General features: G+C 37.0%; 1 protein-coding gene across 11 annotated transcripts in view; it reads right to left on the bottom strand.

Moving 5' to 3' along the window:
* The window catches only part of GRXCR1 (glutaredoxin and cysteine rich domain containing 1), a 304,414-nt gene that overhangs the window by 201,451 nt on the left and 86,023 nt on the right, over window positions 1-16,940 (bottom strand). For 4 of the 11 annotated variants that reach the window (XR_010942977.1, XR_010942967.1, XR_010942966.1 and 1 more), the window contains one exon: window positions 10,437-10,590. The exons of 3 other annotated variants lie outside the window; for them this stretch is intronic. The gene's annotated coding sequence lies outside the window, so the exon portion shown is untranslated. Of the gene's footprint in view, window positions 1-10,436; window positions 10,591-12,156; window positions 12,541-13,082; window positions 13,366-16,940 lie in introns of those variants that run through there. 4 more of the 11 variants (XR_010942970.1, XR_010942979.1, XR_010942969.1 and 1 more) reach the window with 2 other exon arrangements.

Below are 16,940 nucleotides of genomic sequence, written 5' to 3'. Positions count from 1 at the left end.
GATCTTTGGGAGGTGATTAGGTCTTGAGGGCAGAGCGCTCATAAATAGGTCACAAGGGCAGAGACCTCATAAATAGGTTTAGTGCCTTTAGAAAAGAGTCCCCAGAGAGCTTGCTTGTCCCTTCCATCACGTGAGGTTACAAGAAGTCTGGCCTTCACCCAACCATGTGGGCACCCTGATCCCAGACTTCCAGCCTCCAGAATTACCAGGAAAAAATTTCTGTTGTTTATAAGCTACCACCTAATCTGTAGTGTTTTGTTATAGCAGCCCAAACAGACTAAGACAGACCCCAAAGGAAAAGGGAAGTCAGGGCCAAAATATAGCTGAAGCTGCCTCAACAAGATGCTAGAAATAGGAATTAGTTTAATTTTTCTTTATTTATATCCTACATAATTACAAAAATCATTTAAGCAGAACCGAAACTATTTAACTTTGTTCTGCTGCCCAACATTTCAAATGACACCCCCCAACCTGCAACTGGAGAATCAGCATCATTGTATAGAGGGTACACTCAGGCCAACAACCTGAGCTGGCCGGTCCAATAACGTGTTCAATCACAGTGGCTCCCAAAAGATGGGAATGAAAGCATTTTATCAGACCACAGCACACAAGTTTGCCTCCTATCGTGGCTGGACCTCGTCTCTCTAAAAGGACTAGGATGAAGAGGAGAATGACAAGCAAGACTGTAAGTTCCTCAAATGTCTTCCACTTGCAGGTCCTAGAGGACACAATTATTGATCTCAGAGCTTGAAATGGAAATTGATGGTTTTTAAATGCTAGAGAAAATAAGGGAATTAAAATAAGGAAAAAAATCTTGTAAAAAGTATAAGCCATTAAATAATGGAAAATGTTCATTTTCATCATCTATACCTGTGTGCTCAAAGACAAAATGAGTTGCAACCAAAAAGAGTCAGTCTTATTTCTTCAGAATAGGCTTCATGTTTCACAAAAGCCATGAGTTACTGTTTTCAAGTCTCAAAAAATCTCTTTAACACCTAGACTGCAACAAAATTGAGCATGTGTTTTTGAACCCTAATTAGTTCTTGGTTATATATACCCAGCTATGGGTTGTCAGACTGCTTGATTTGGGACCTGATATCAAAATATCACTTCCTATTACCTTGATTGTGTGCCAGATGTTCCAGCTTTAGATGCCCTTGGGAGTTGGTTATTAATGTCATTGTTATTACTGAATGCAAAAGAATAACCTAATATCTTTAAATATTAAGTTTTGCCCTGAAATAAGATAAGCATATGCAAGTATGGTGATTTGGGGCTGAGAAATTAAACAAAGTAATAGAGAAGTAAAGGAAAGATGTCCCTGATACAGTCAATTGTTAATGAACCCATGGATGGCATAGTTGCTTCTCCTATGAACAAGTAAGATTTCACAACATAACAATAAATATCAGGTCAGTTCACTGCTTCTGCTTTCATTAGAATCCCCACATCATGGAGGAACATTTTCTTGTTAATGCTAAAGCTCTCAAAAGCAGGACTGGGTATAAAATCTCTTCCACTTCTTAGTATTACTAATGAAGTTGGTTGTCATTTTATTTATTATACTCGTTCAGTTTTATATTAGAAAGAGAAAATGACATTTAAGAGATTAATTGAGTTCAGGGCAAAAGATATCTTATAGCTGATGTTTTTGAAGGTCTAAATAGAAATAAAAATGTCTGTCAAACCATGTTTCTGAATTTTTATAAGACTATAATTATACACATAGTTAATAACCCCATTAGGCAGGATGCGTCAGAAAACATTGAAGACTTAGATTATTATGATTAGCATAATAATTAGGTCGTTCATCAGGAAAAACTATGAATAATTCATTTTAATTAAGTAACTGATATAACAGCAAATCAACCATCAGTGCCAGAGCCTAGTAAGTCACCAGTAAAACTAACTTCTGTACAAGATAATAAATTAAAAATTTGTTCCATTACTAAAAAAATCACCAAAAATTTTTCCTGGACTTTGCATGTTCGCCAGTTAGTAGGTATTGCCCAGGTATGTGAAACACTTTGCTGCTGCATAATTTGAAAACTAGAAAGAAGTATTAGATATTAAAGATATGAGAGGAAAATGTGCCTCTCTTCCAGAGAATAAATGTTACCATTGTATTGCTTTCCTTCTGGCTATGCCAGGTGACTAACCTTTGGAATTAAGTGTAGAAATATATATTATACAGGGAAGAAACAGTCCACGGAGAAAACAGGGGGCTGAAACCAACTATTCCAGTCCATAAATGCTGGTATAAATTATTCTGAAAAAGAACAAAAGATTCTGTCTCCACATCCAGTTTATAAAGCCTGTTAAGACCCTGGGATTCAGAACAATCTATTATTAAATATTCTGCTTCTTCTTCTGGTTTACCCAGAAGGAAAACAGCCCAAGAGGTAGAATCATTTTTCGGACGAGAGATAAAGATCAATTTAAAGATTTTAATAAGTGATCAATATTAAGATGCAGGGATACATAACACATGAAGGCCTATCTAACTTATGAAAGTTTTAATTTTAGGATGCAATACCCTTTAAATCAAAGTGTGTTTCAATTTATTTTCTTATAATCTATAAGATTATAGATCGTCAAGTAGACTCCAGAATTTGGAAAGACCAAATAAAGCCTTATTTTAGTGTAAGAGTAACTAAAAGCCTTAGGGAATATGATGAAGTTCATTGGAACATGGGAACTTGGGGACTGTTTTCTGTGCTGAGCAGAGGACAGGTCAGATGAATAACCATTTTGCTCCAATACAAACTGCCTGACCCATCCCCTAATTAACCCTCTGGCCATAGCCCTGACCTCAGAAATGCCACTGCTGTAATACTGAATGGGGTTTAGAGTGGCGATGACCACTGACAAGTAATCCAGTAGTTTGCCAAGAAACACTGCAGTTGAACATCAGCCAAGAAACATCAGCCAAGAAACACTGCAGTTGAACATCTGCATCCCACCAATCTTCAGGACCGTCAGGACACAAACCCGGGAGCCATCTTTGACTCCTTCCTCTAAACTTCCTGTCCAACTGGCCTGCCTGTACTATGTATTCGATCTACAGACATCTTTCCATGCTCTCCACAGTCACGGCTGTCATCGGCACTACTTTCATTCACGCACTAATCATCTCTTAGTTGTAATAAAATAGTCTCCTGTTGGCTTTTGTGCCGTCCTATGTGCCCCGCTCCAACACAAGTCTGATCACAGCAATCTATTCCTTAAAGTATTTCAATTATTCCTAATTTCTTTGCTTACATTTGGTGACTACTAACTTTGCCAGCACTTGCCTTACCAACCCTATAGTTGACTCAATTCTTGCAGAGCTTAGAACATGTCATGCTCTCATCTCTGAATCTATAGGCATATATCCTGGGTTCAGTCAAATTGAATATTTCTTCCCTGTAGCTACTACTTCAAGGCTAGATAGCATTTGATTGTAATTCATACTTAAACAGAAGTCCCGAGATTCTATGGTACCAGGGCTGGTCTTGTTTACCCCATCTCCTAATTTCCTGTTATCTACAGTGCTAGCTATTCACAACAATGAATTTTGTTCCTCTGAATAAAGGTAAGGGAGATTCACCCACCCAGATCAGCACAGAACCCAGGCTAGTATAAGATGAGATGACTTAGCACTAAGAGTAAACCAGATAGGGATTTTCTGAAATCAGCAGGTAGGCCTCCCTAAAAATAAATGGACCATTGTCCTAAAGGAAATGCCCAATACTTTCTATTACTTCACTCAGGAACAAAATTAAGATCCCATAGTGACTTTCATTTCTTACATTTTTATAACTCCTTGGGGCAATTAAGGACAGATTTTTCCCTAGCCTATTACTCATAAATACTCGTAAAAGAGGAAGCTAGCATAATTTTCCCCAAGAAAAGGAATTTTTAACAAATGACCTCAAATACTGAATAACTCACTTTCTGCACTAGAGTGACTTAAGTGATCAATTTCCCAGAAGGAACCCACTGGCCTAGCTTGTGCAAAAGGAAGCATCAATATTAAGAACTCATGTTAATTTGTGTGTGTGTGATAAAAGTATTATATTATTAATCAGAAAGTTTTTATGCATTAAAGATAACTACAGTGTTTACAGATGAAATTATATATGCCTGGGGTTTGCTTTAAAATAATGCAATGGGGGAGGGGGCAAACATAAACAAAATAAGATTGGCCATAAGCTTGATTATTTTTAAGCTAAGTGATTAAAACACGACAGTTAATTATACTAGTCTCTTCTTCTGCATAAGTTTTTTAAAATTATAACAAAAATCTTTCTAAAAAAATGAATTTTTATAGCCAGTTGATCCTACTTGTTCCTATAAAAGGAGAAAACGATTACAAGGAGTGCCAAGAGTGGTTCAGGGCTCCTTTGGGAGATTTTTCTGAGGTTTCCTTTAACATGACTCCACTCTCTCTACTTGAAATCATCACCTCTCCCCCCGCTGCCCCAACCACCTTCCCTAACTCCTTTTTATTCCTCAAGGCTTAGTTTAGGCATGGCCCTCTTGGAAAGCCTGATCTTACGTTTTCCTCCTTCCCAAGTCAGGGTAAAGTGTCCCTAATACATGCTTTCATAGCATCCCATGTTTCTTTTATTGGGGCTCTTATTACACTAAATTGTACCTATTTGCTTACTTGTCTGTCTCCTCCACCAGAATCTACAACAGAATCCAAACTTTCTGAAGATAGGAAACATCTAATTTATCTTAGGAAAGGATCTTAAAACACACACTATTTGCTTTATTTTTATACCATTTTTCTCCCACTGTTCTCTGGATTTAATCACTTGCCTGATGATCTTTCTTACTTTGAGAATCTATCATCACGTGGAGAGACCAGGAATGAAAAATTTTATTTCGAATCCAGCAAGTCCTTAATCTTTTGTTTCCTCTAAATTATGCTTGAAAAATGAACTGCTTCTTTTTTTAAATCATCTCCCTCTATTTGTATTTTATGAAAGGCAATGAGATGACGGAAGTTGGCATTGTCACAGTTCTGCCTGGAAATCTTAGCTAGATCATGGGGTTCATCAGTTGTATTTGCTATTTTCCATATTACTGCAGGGTACAGTGCTAATAAACTTTCTTCTATTATATGACAAGTGTCTCTTTTCTTACAACTTCCAATAACATTTTCTCTCTAATCTCTCACCAACAGGCTATTTGAGGCCCTTTTAGCTACTGCTAACGTGGTCCTCATGGCTCTTAAGATTTTATTAACATCTCCCCGAGTTTACCCACCATCAAGTCCACGTTTCACTGTTTTTTTATGGCAGTGTCCCATTTCCAAATACCCAAATGTGTTCTTGTTACCTATCATTTCGTAACAACTCACCCTAAAACAGTGGACCTTCTTTGATGAGAACTGATGAAAGTTAAATCACATCCTCAGTTCATAGCATATCACCATCATTTGTCCTAGTGAGGCTTTCTCTTATTTATATTACTTACTAATTTATTTACTTATTTATTTTTATCCCCCTCTTAGTACTCTACCTGTGCTCCCAGGCAACTCTTATAATGTGCTTATACTAACACAATGAGCTCAATCATCAATCAGGCTCACAAAACCCATGTCTTACCAAGCACCAAGCTTTACTAATGTTTAGTCAAGTTTACACAAAGGAGCCGCATCATAAATCCCTTTTTCACATTAGGATGCATTTTGGGTTCAGAGCAAGAAGCACAATGGGCAATACAAAATGGCACAAGGAAGCCCTTTACTTCTGTGCTTCTCTCAATCTTTATACTTTCTGGTTATGTAGTAAGAAGGTCTATGTGATTAACTTCCATTATCCAGCCCAGCTATGGCTCATAAAGCCATGAACTGAAGACTAGTTTATAATAAATAATCCAGACAGACGAGGTACATCCTGCTATAAAAATTCCTTAGGTAAGAAATCAGAACATGGCACCTCCTGGAAGATTTTCAGTTACCTTCCAATTAGTAAATTCCATCAATTTGCTAACAAAGGGGTCTGGGTAAGGTCAGAGCTACCTCAGGCAAGGAGAGAGGAACCAAGTTTTAGACCTGTTTATTAATCCTTTACTGGTGTTTACAGTTTATCTCTTATTTTGATGCATTTTCGAAGTATGTGTATTGTTTTGTAAGCATGTACAAACGTATATACGTTTGTATTCAATATTTATTTGTGTTGCATATTTACATCAAAATTCTGTTTCTTACTGGTTTCTTTTAGTCCTGTGTCTTAGGATCCATCCACATTGCTACGTGAACACCTAATCCATTGCTTCTAACTGCTGCATACTATTCCATTTGGTTTATCCCCTCTCCTAATGATGGACAGCCAGCTTGTCTCACTTCCTTAGTGGCAGAAATAATGCTGCAGTCAATATTTTTAGATATGAGAACCTCATTAGGATATTTAATCCAGCGCATTACTCTTGGGCCATGTGGAACAAATATACTTAGTTTATTAAATACCGCCACCTCCAAAGTAAATACACTCAGACTATACTCCCACCAGGGCATGAAGATCCCTATATCCCCACATTCCTGCCAACATATGCCATTATCCAACTGACTGGGGGTAATAATTACAACAGAGATGACGCATTTTGTTTGGGATCCTCTAATTACCAGCTATGAGGAGTATTTTGACATACACTGTTACCTTGACCATACTTGTTACCTTTTGGAATTTCCTCTTCTCTAAATTGTGTATTCATACCCCTTATGCATCTTGCAAATTGTAGTTAAAATGGCACATTCCCAACTCATTTCCTCTCAACTGGATTCAAACTGTCCATGGACGCTCGAATATGACACAAAAGGGAAGTGTAATGAAGGGGCAGTCAGAGTGGCAAGAGCTAGTGGTCCTCACTAATTGCAATAAAAATAACTTAGTCTTGCAAATTTCACTAAAACATACAACAGTGTGAGTATCTTGGGAGGGCCCCTCCCAAAGCAAGTAAGGAGCCCTGAAGCCTAAGCTTTGTTTGCTTCACAATAAATCCACCTGGGGTCCCATGTATACATGGGTCCAATCTGAGCCCTCTATTTGGTTCTACTGATTTACTGGTCTGTTCTTGCACCACACTAGGGCAACACTAGGTTTATAACTATGTCTTTGTTTGCTAGAATTTTATCAATAAGCAAGTATTAATTTATTTTATGTTTTTAAAATATCACTGAAAATTTCTTAGAATCCCAGATAACATTTCCACATTTTCTTTTTTATTCAAATTGTATCTACCCCCATCACCCACCACCTACCCCCTCACTGCCTAACGGAATCCTCTGACCAACAGGAGTTCCCACCTTTAGAATATGTCACTCATCTCCATGTTCCTAGGGATATTATTCCCTGTAGTTTTCATTATTTTTTATCAGTGGTAGTATGTAGCTAATAAGACATTGCTCAGAAACACTCAGTCTATCCCCTTTCAGATTAATGAATTAACTCATGCATCCATTTATTCAGTAAATAGTTCTTAAGTGCCTACAATATGTTTAAATGTTATGAATTCAACAACAACAAAAAGCATACGTTAACCCTCATGGAGTTTAATTCTTACCATAAATCATTTCCTTTACCAAGAAGAAAATAGAGAGTATATGGGGGATACAAAAGTAGTTTCTTCCTTCCTCTTACAGTGTATTCAATAAAGTTATTAATAATAATATGCCTCTTTCTGATATCCACGACTGTAAATTTCTAGACACTGCAATGCATCAGCGGTGGTTTCTGCAAAAACAAAGACTTTGTTCCCTTTTCCATAGGTCAGCTCACCGCTCTATACCACTACAGCTGTATATACAGTGTATATCAAAGTCACGCAAAATGTTGAGTGTTCTTTTTAATGCCCTCAATAAATGCAGTGCTGACTTAGATACTATCTTATTGGACTACAGTTCTTTCCCACTGTTCATGCCTGTTTCCCTCAGGACACTGGGAAGAGACGTAATTTCATAAGCCATTCTCCTACTGAGGAAGATCAGCGTACCCTAAGGAAAAAAGAGCATATTTTCACAGTAAGGTGGAAAATGAGTGCATTTTTCTTTTGAACCAGTGGCGGTGGCGGTGGGAGTGATTGTTTTCCTAATGTAGAATTCATGACATCACTTATTTACAGACAAATTCAAGCATGTCAAGTTTGGCAGATTCTTTCCAGAGACTAGCTTATCTCTCTAGCCTCATTGTCTGCCTCTCCTGCACTGTAATTTGCACTTGGCAAAGTTCCCAAAATAGAATATGCTGTTTCATACATCAGCATTTTTAGTTTCACTGTGACTTCTACCTGGAATGTGTTTCCAGCAATTATTTCTTCACCTGCCTCCACCCCTCATGCAAAACACAGTCCCAGAAGTGTCTCTTCTCCAATCACATAATGCTCCTCTCCCCTGAGACCCGCATACCCTGAGCATCCCAGTATCGTAACACTTAAATTAGTCTTTCGAAATGATCTATTTACATACCTGTCCAGCCTACAAGTTTCTCAAGAGCACAGGACTGTGTCATTCTCCCCTTTATAGACCCAGCTACTACCTCAGTCCTTGCCATACAGCATGCAGTCAACAAATACTGAACAGAGCCCAACTCAACTAAAATATCAATAACTTTTTGGAACAGCGCTTTGAGCTTATGCAATCATAATTACCCCCAGAATGAACCCTGTGGGTAAACAAAATAGCCAGCTTCCAACATAAGAAACTTGAAGAGCAGGGAAGGCAAATAATCACTGGTGAACTTTGGTTAAATTCCCTCCTTACCCTTTTAATTAAAAATTTTTAAATGCCAATTAGTATACTGAGCATGGAGCACATTAGTAACTATTAACCCACTTCTTGATGATACAATATTATAATGCATGGCTTAGCAAAGTGGTTTTTAACTTGGCTCTTTGAGTTGGGGTGGGGATCATTTTGTGCTTATTTTTTGGTGCACATTTTAAGTTGTGATTTTTTTTTCCTCCAAATAAAGCATGAGCATAAAAATCGATAAATGAAACAGATAAAAGTGAGTGAGGTAGCTGAGGATGGATGGAGGGATGAGGGAAACTGAGACAGAGCCTTAGGATCCCTACTGCTCCTTGGAGCTCACGGTGACAACCATGTGTAGGCAGCAAGCAGTCTTTGAGTGAAGCACAAAAGAACTAAGCTTGCTGTGCACTGCCTCTCTTCCTTCATCCCTCCTCACTGCATGATCACTTATTTTAATTCTTTTTTTTTTTTTTTTTTTGAGTTGGGCAAGTAGATTCTGAAACTACCAACTTCATCTGTATTCAGAAGGATCAAGTTTCCATTGCTTCTAGGATTCTGGGGTGACTCGAGAATGTTAAAGAGGTGGAAAGAAAAAAAATGGCAGTGGAGGGCGTTCTATCAGTGATATATAATTACCTGCCTCACATGCTTTATTATGCTTCATTATCTTTATTATTATTTAACATATATTGTATGAAAAGTGCTACAGAGCAGCATTGCTCAATTTTTAATGTGCATGGGAAGCACCTGGGATCTTGTTAAAACAAAGGTTCCGACTCAGTAAGTCAGGAGCAAAATAGGAGAGTCTAACAAGCTCCCAGGTGATGCCAATTCTGCTGGTCCACAGATTGCGCTTTGAGAGGCACTAAAGGATGCCAAAAAATGGATGAGAAATAGTCTCTAATTCTCACGGAGTTCACAGTCTCATAGGAGGTACAGACCGTAACTGTAAGAACTCAAATAAGAAGCAGCAAAGGGTGAGTACTGAAAAGGATGCTGAACACCAGGCAGCCTTGAGGTTTTAGCAGAACACATGCAACATGGGCTGTTCTCAGAATCTCATGTCAAGTGCTTTAAGAAAGTAACATAAAAGAAATGAGGACCCAGTCGGGAGGTCCCAAAAGAAATTAAATATGTTCTCCCTTTTCTGATCCCTTTCTTGCTAGTTTTCTTAGTGAAGTGGGAGAATGCTGACTTTGTTTACTACCAACATACTTCTGCTTTCTTGTTGCAGAGAGCAGTAAAGGAAGATGGACCCCAGACAATGCTAGCTTCTTCATGGTTTCCAAAAACAGCCTCCTAGACTAGGTAAGTATTTATCCCAGCAGAGATGTCACCTTGCAGAGACAAAAACTGAGCCTGTTATCAAACAGACTAGCCCACTCTTAAGTGTAGGTGTCCAGGTGTCAACCTGAAAGGAAGACAAATGCAGCTTTGCCCCCCACACGCAGCTGAGAACTGCTTTGGAAAATTCTGTGGTGTGTGACACGTTGCTTTTCTGTACTGTCACATTTTAACAGGTTAACAGTATCAAAGCTAAACTTTCAAAACTCAGCTTTACAGGCTTGGGTATCTTTGCAATGAAATCACAAGATCACAGGGTTGAACTGCAACGTGGATCCCATCCTGTGAGTGTGTATCAGGGTTTCACTCTCAGAACATCGACTTCTAGGAAACACACAGTAGCCCAACCAACCTGTAGCCAAGCAGCGAACAAACAATCCTCTTGCTAAGGAGTCTGCTCCGAATTTCATCGAGATCCGACTATTTCTCAGAAAGAACATTCTGTCTCAGTGTTGTTCACTCGTCTTTCGTCCCAAACCGATGACAGTGTGGTAACGGGCTGCGTTCTGTAGAACGAAACACACACGGTTTGGAAGAACATCAGGCTTTAGGCTTTAGTCAGTGTCCCTAAGTTCAGGGTTCTCATCCATAAAACAAGGATAATGAAATCTACTAGTTACCTAACAGCATATTGTGAGAATTTAAGGAAGCAAATGTATGTGAAAGAACTGTAGAAACTACAAAATAATAATGTAATAGCATCATAGCTCATAAGCAATTGTCTTAATAAGTAGTAAAACAGTTGATTTCCATTATAAAAGTTGAAGGCCCAGATCCTTTTCCACTAGACTGGAACTGCAAGGGGGAAAAAAGTTTAGCCAAACACTCTTTCCTGGGACTTCTACCCTTGAAGAATTGGTGCAAGGCTTTAAAAAATGGTGAGGTCCCATTCATTTAGAAGCAGCATTCTCATCTGACTGTTCCTGTCTTGAGAAATTTCCTTTAGTTCTTGTTTCCTTGCTCCACTCGAAACCATTGATTTCCTCCTATTTCAAGATGTGGTTCTCCAATCTTTGTTTGCCAGTAAATTTCCTTTTTTGCCTAAGCTGACCAACGTTTGTTTCTTTGCAATCAAAAAAAAACTTAGCTAACTGATATACCAAGCCAGGATCTCAACCCAGGACAGCCCAAAATCCAAAGCCCATGTACTAAACCAATAAATTATACTGTCTCTTAAAAAGTCACATTAAGTATTAAAATGTACAGTGCTTCTCTTATCCAACCTGCAGCTGTATTAATCTATGATCCACCCATTAGTTCATATGGTAACTTCTGACTTCTAAAAGCAAATGTGAAAATTATTTCTTATGTGATAATTCAGAAATTATAAGTGCCATGGATTTAAGGGGAATCATTGAGTCATTTGAGAAACTGAACTGTAGAGCTGATAGGAACCTATGAGATCATTTTCACCTAACTTTGTATAAACAGAAGTATCATAACAATTTCATGAAAACAGCATCTGGCAGACTTAAACATTCTTCTTTCAATTGGTATAGAAGCAACTACCCCACTGCTTAGATGCAATGTATTACAGACAAGTCTCACCAAGTACAAACTGTAAACACAGACTACAAAGACAAAATTTATCTTTCTCAGCTTTGTTTCAAATTTAAGAAATATCCAGGCTCTGCTAAGTGAGCAAGCCTATTACTCCAGTGGCCCCTTGAGTAGTCTAAGCAATCATCCTGGACATCAAACGGCAGAAAGCTTTTGGAAAGAAAAAAGGAAAAAAGGTTCAGCCACAGTTTAATTTCCTCTCTAATTGCAAAGGAATATATTCACTGAGCTCCTTGGGAAAGGAACTTTCTTCCACTCTCTCAACACTTTTCTGTTGGTACTAGATGAAAAAGAGACACAACAAATTGACGTGGACCCTTAGATTCACAATTTTCTGAAGAAGGGCTTGCAGGAATGGGCATGTGCTGCGTGTGAGAGGAGTGGAGGGAACCAGAGCAATGGGTTCCTGCATGTGTCTGGACCTGTTACCACTCACCCCAACATATGGCCAGTTTTCCATGAAAGAGAAAAAAGGCATGTCGACTGAAAAAAATGCACAACCCGAAAGTTGAGAATCATGTTTTATTCGGTGGACTTGCTGAGGACATAAGCCTGGAAGACAGCCTCTCAGCTTGCTCTGAGGGACTGCTCCTAAGAAGTATGAGAGGAGCCAGGATATATATAGGAGTTTTTGCAAAAAAAACCAGGTAGTCGGAACATCAGAAGATTACTGCTAAAGAAAACCAGACATCTCAAGTTAATGAATTTAGTGCTTTTCTATATATAGGAAGATGCAAGAGTCTGGCCTCACTGAAATCAATCCTTTGATATGATATATCTGGCCTTGATATCAAAGGCAAGTATCCTGTTTTTCTCCATCCTGAATCCCCTCAAGGTGCACAGTTGTGGGCGGCTACAGTGGCTGATGGCTTGATGACTGCAATATCCTTTGTTTACTGATATGGCAGGTGACATTTCCACACGCAAAACAAATAAATCACATTGGATTGTATATTTAGGATAAATGATATTTTCAAAATTCCCTGCAACATGCAAAAACCACTCACATTTATTAAAAATCATTCTCCCCACTCCAGGGTTGAAAGATTCTTTCATTTAGCAGGTACTTTTTTTTAGCACTTTGAGGAACTAGTGTTCTTTCTGAGCTCAAATCAATACCTCACTTACTGTGAAGTTCCAAGCTGCAGGATCATCACATAAAACACAATAGGGTCCTTCTAGTAATAGGACCCAATCTTGTTGAATGTGCACAAGTGGAAAACACAGAACACTGAATTTCATCAAATGTTAAGATGCTATCAGCATGCAGGTTTTATAAATTTAAGTTTTAGCAAAGTAAATAAAGACCAATCTTGTTGAATGTGCACAAGTGGAAACCACAGAACACTGAATTTCATCAAATGTAAGATGCTATCAGCATGCAGGTTTTATAAATTTAAGTTTTAGCAAAGTAAATAAAGACAAATTGATCACATAATTTGATGACTCATTTTTATTGAATATGTGACTGTTTGGAATCATATAAATATTATAAATGACATGCTAATGTAATGAATTCTAATTAGAAGTTTTAAAAAGCCATATCCTAAAAAATTAGAAGAATGAAAAATACTGGCATAGAATCTCCTCAGAAATCTCAAATGGAATTATCTGATGGATCTGGAACACCATTAGAGAAATGTCTATTCACTTCTTTGAAGATCTTTAGGGAGAAGTTTAGATGTCTTGGTATAATGGAACAGGAGCCTTCTATGAAAACACTGAAAGAAGAAATATCAATAACGACGTGGCCCAAGAATATCACCTTTACCCTGAGTTGCTACTTTTAATATTTTCATTTACAATTTATTTCAAAAGTTGGTCTAATATTTTTTACTGCATGAACAAACTTTCATCAAAACGGCCTTTCTACAGAATACATTTCTCTTCAGTTTGCAAAGACGATATTCTATTCTTAAGCAAGCAATTCTGGTTTTACATTTGTAGCACCATTAAATAGAACTGGAGAGGTAACTTTTTTTGTACGTTTTTGTTGTAAATTTTACTACTTCAAACTTTTTTTGTGGCTGCCAAAGGGAAAAGAATAAGAAACAAAAATCAATGTTTGTATTTAAACTTGGAAGTATGATGAGAAGATACGGTGTGTGTATGTGTGCGTGTGTGTTGTTCTTTTGTTTTGCCTACTTTCTAGAATGTAAGCTTATGATACATATACTTACAGATAGCTCCTTCTCCTCCTATTACAGAGATTAACAATCCCTTTCTCTCAATAAACACAGAAGCTATCATTTATTGAGTAGTTATTATGTGCTCAGTGCCATACTAAGCTCTTTAGACTCATATAAGAACTCTATGACAAAGTCATATTAAAATGGTGAAAACCTTTACAATATTCATTTAAGAAGTATTTATTGAACAACTACTGTGAGACATTATTCTGGGCTTTGATGATATCAGAGTAAACAAAAAAACACAAAGCCACTCTTCTCAAAAAACTAACAAAAATAGAGAGAAAAAGCATCCATAGATGAAAGAGTATCTTTAAAGTATGACAATTTGATTGAAAACAAATCAGCAGTTACAATACAAGACAGAAAATTCTGAGAAAATGTATTCAAAAAATACATTCGAAAATCAATCTAGAAATGTACGTCCAACAAAATTATCATCCAATAATGCGGGCAAAACATGTAAATCATTAGATGAAAACAAACTGTTTCTTCTATTAATAGATTCTAAATAAAAGCACTTAAAATATACTTCTAGAAGAGGACAAATTAGCCATAAAGGGATGTCAGAAAAGCATACAAGAAGGATGAACAAAGCAGATTCCACAAAATACCAATAACAATGGTGCTGGTCATATTATTATTTGTGTATGGATATGACCTTACCTTAAAAATAATATCTACAAACATACATCAATATTTTATTATTATTATGTTATATATTATATATATATATTATGTATATATTATTATGAGGAAATTTTCCTCTCAAAAATTAACCTGAACAAATTTAAAAAATTAACCTGAATGTAGAACCATTTATATGAAGAGAAAATAAAGTTCCATTTTCTTTTAAGCATAATTATGAATAATGGCTTCTTCTAGGCTCTGCTGTTTTAATCAACTGTGATTTTTATTACCTTTTTTTAATGCTCAAATTGTCACAAATTAGCCAGTGGGAACCGTTTTTTTTTTTTGCGGTACGCGGTCCTCTCACTGCTGTAGCCTCTCCCGTTGCAGAGCACAGGCTCCGGACGCGCAGGCTCAGCGGCCATGGCTCACAGGCCCAGCCGCTCCGCGTCATGTGGGACCCTCCTGGACTGGGGCACGAACCCGTGCCCCCTGCATCAGCAGGCGGACTCTCAACCACTGCGCCACCAAGGAAGCCCAGTGGGAACTCTTTTTAAGCTAGCTTCTGAGTCCTGTCAACACCACATCAGAACATTTCAAAGCACACTTGCCTGCTGGAAACAAACATTTCTAGCCTAATCTTGAAAACTCTCTTCCCCAAGGCATAGAATTAGCTCCTCCTAGAAGCATTGATATTTTTAGTTGATTTTTACCATTTCTCTATGATATCCCTACTTGAAATTTTAACTCCTCACAAAACTGTAACTAAACCTCCTTACTTTTATAATGTGATGAACTAAATAATCTTTACCATTTTTATTAAAATTTATATAATCACTTGATTTTTTAAACTCTGTCAATAAAAACTGTCTAAAAGACAGTGCTAACATTTTGAGTGATTTTCAATATTTTTATTCTGCTATGATTTTATGTACTCAAAACCCATTTCAGCCCAATATTCCTAATTATTTCCAGGAAGTTACATAACTTTTCTAATTTTTATAGAGCAGTGTATTTCTAAAGCTGTCATTGTCTTTAGTAAGTTGTAATTACTTTTAATATGAGACAAAAATTTTAAATCAACTACTTAACAAATGCCAAGATATATACTTTATCCATCCATACACGAGACAAAAAATGAAAATCTTTGGTTGTTCACTATTTTAATTAAAATAAGAAAAGCATTATATCTGTAAACAATAAGGCAAATTAAAATTGGAAAAAATTTCAGTTTTCACTTGGAGAGAAACTGAGATTCTGGTGCATGCTGAAAGACATAATTCATCATGGAAGTTCAATATCTAAGCCCTCACAGAAAAAGCATCTTCAAATCTCTTTGATGATACTTATGTGGGCAAATGGTACCCTCTGGTGCAAGACTGATTGTAACTGACACTTTCAACTTCATGCTCAAATTGGAAAAAGGTCCCCTAAGGATAGAGGAGCAATACTCAATTAAAGATGTCTGATTGTTAGAGAAAATGATACTGATTACCTTGCCTCTGAACCTCAAATTAATTATGCAAGATAATTCTCTACAATTTAAGACTGCCTCTATTATGTGATTTATTAGAACTACCTTGAACCTCTCTGGCCACTTAACATATGGCTTTTCAAAAGTAATTGAGAATATTCCATTGTATCTAGATGGGTGGGATGGGGGAAGGTGGGAGGGAGGTCAAAGAGGGAGGGGATATAGGTATACCTATAGCTGATTCACTTCATTGTACAGCAGAAATTAACACAACATTGTAAAGCAATTTTACTCCAATTAAAAAAATGTAAAAAAAAAAGTAATTGAGAAATGTGTTTCTTTTTCTAGCTGGAATTTATTTAAAAGTTTTGGACAATAACTTGAGATATATCATCTAGACACATTAATATTTATAATCTAGGTTTAGCTTTGCCAAAACAAAGCTGCAATTAGAATCCAAGTTTTCACCAAATCATTCAGATTTTTACAGTTTAAAAACCCAAAGTAATTTTTGCTGAATCTGAAATGATAAATAATTTGTCCCAAACCATTGCCTTAAGGTCATATAGTAAGTACAATAGGAAAGCAAAGTGAAGAGACTGAATCTATATTAAAAGGTAGGCTTTCCTAAGGTTGTTTCTATGCTAGTATCATCAGTCAATACATAATTAAATATTTTGATAGAGTACAAAATGTGATTTTTTTTTTTCCTGAGACAAAACAGAAATACCAAATAGGTTGTGTTGCATGCACCAATTCCAATTATCTGATACTGAGTAACTCCAGGACCGTGTTGAGGATTCTGAGAAAGAATCTGTGGCTCAGAGTCCAATATTAGCCAGGAGTGGAGGACTGGATACATATTTTTGGCCATCCTGACTCCAAAAGAACTGAAAAGAATTCCTTAGGACGTTACCTCTACCTTTCAAAATATTAACGAATATTCTTTTCTACTTTGAATTAAGACATCTAACACGTTTTGATTTCTATAAATACCTCTGAA

Source organism: Pseudorca crassidens, chromosome 4 (assembly GCF_039906515.1).
Source record: "Pseudorca crassidens isolate mPseCra1 chromosome 4, mPseCra1.hap1, whole genome shotgun sequence".
Lineage (NCBI taxonomy): Eukaryota > Metazoa > Chordata > Mammalia > Artiodactyla > Delphinidae > Pseudorca > Pseudorca crassidens.
Note: the sequence above shows the minus strand (reverse complement) of the source record. Positions and strands in the feature narration are given on the sequence as shown.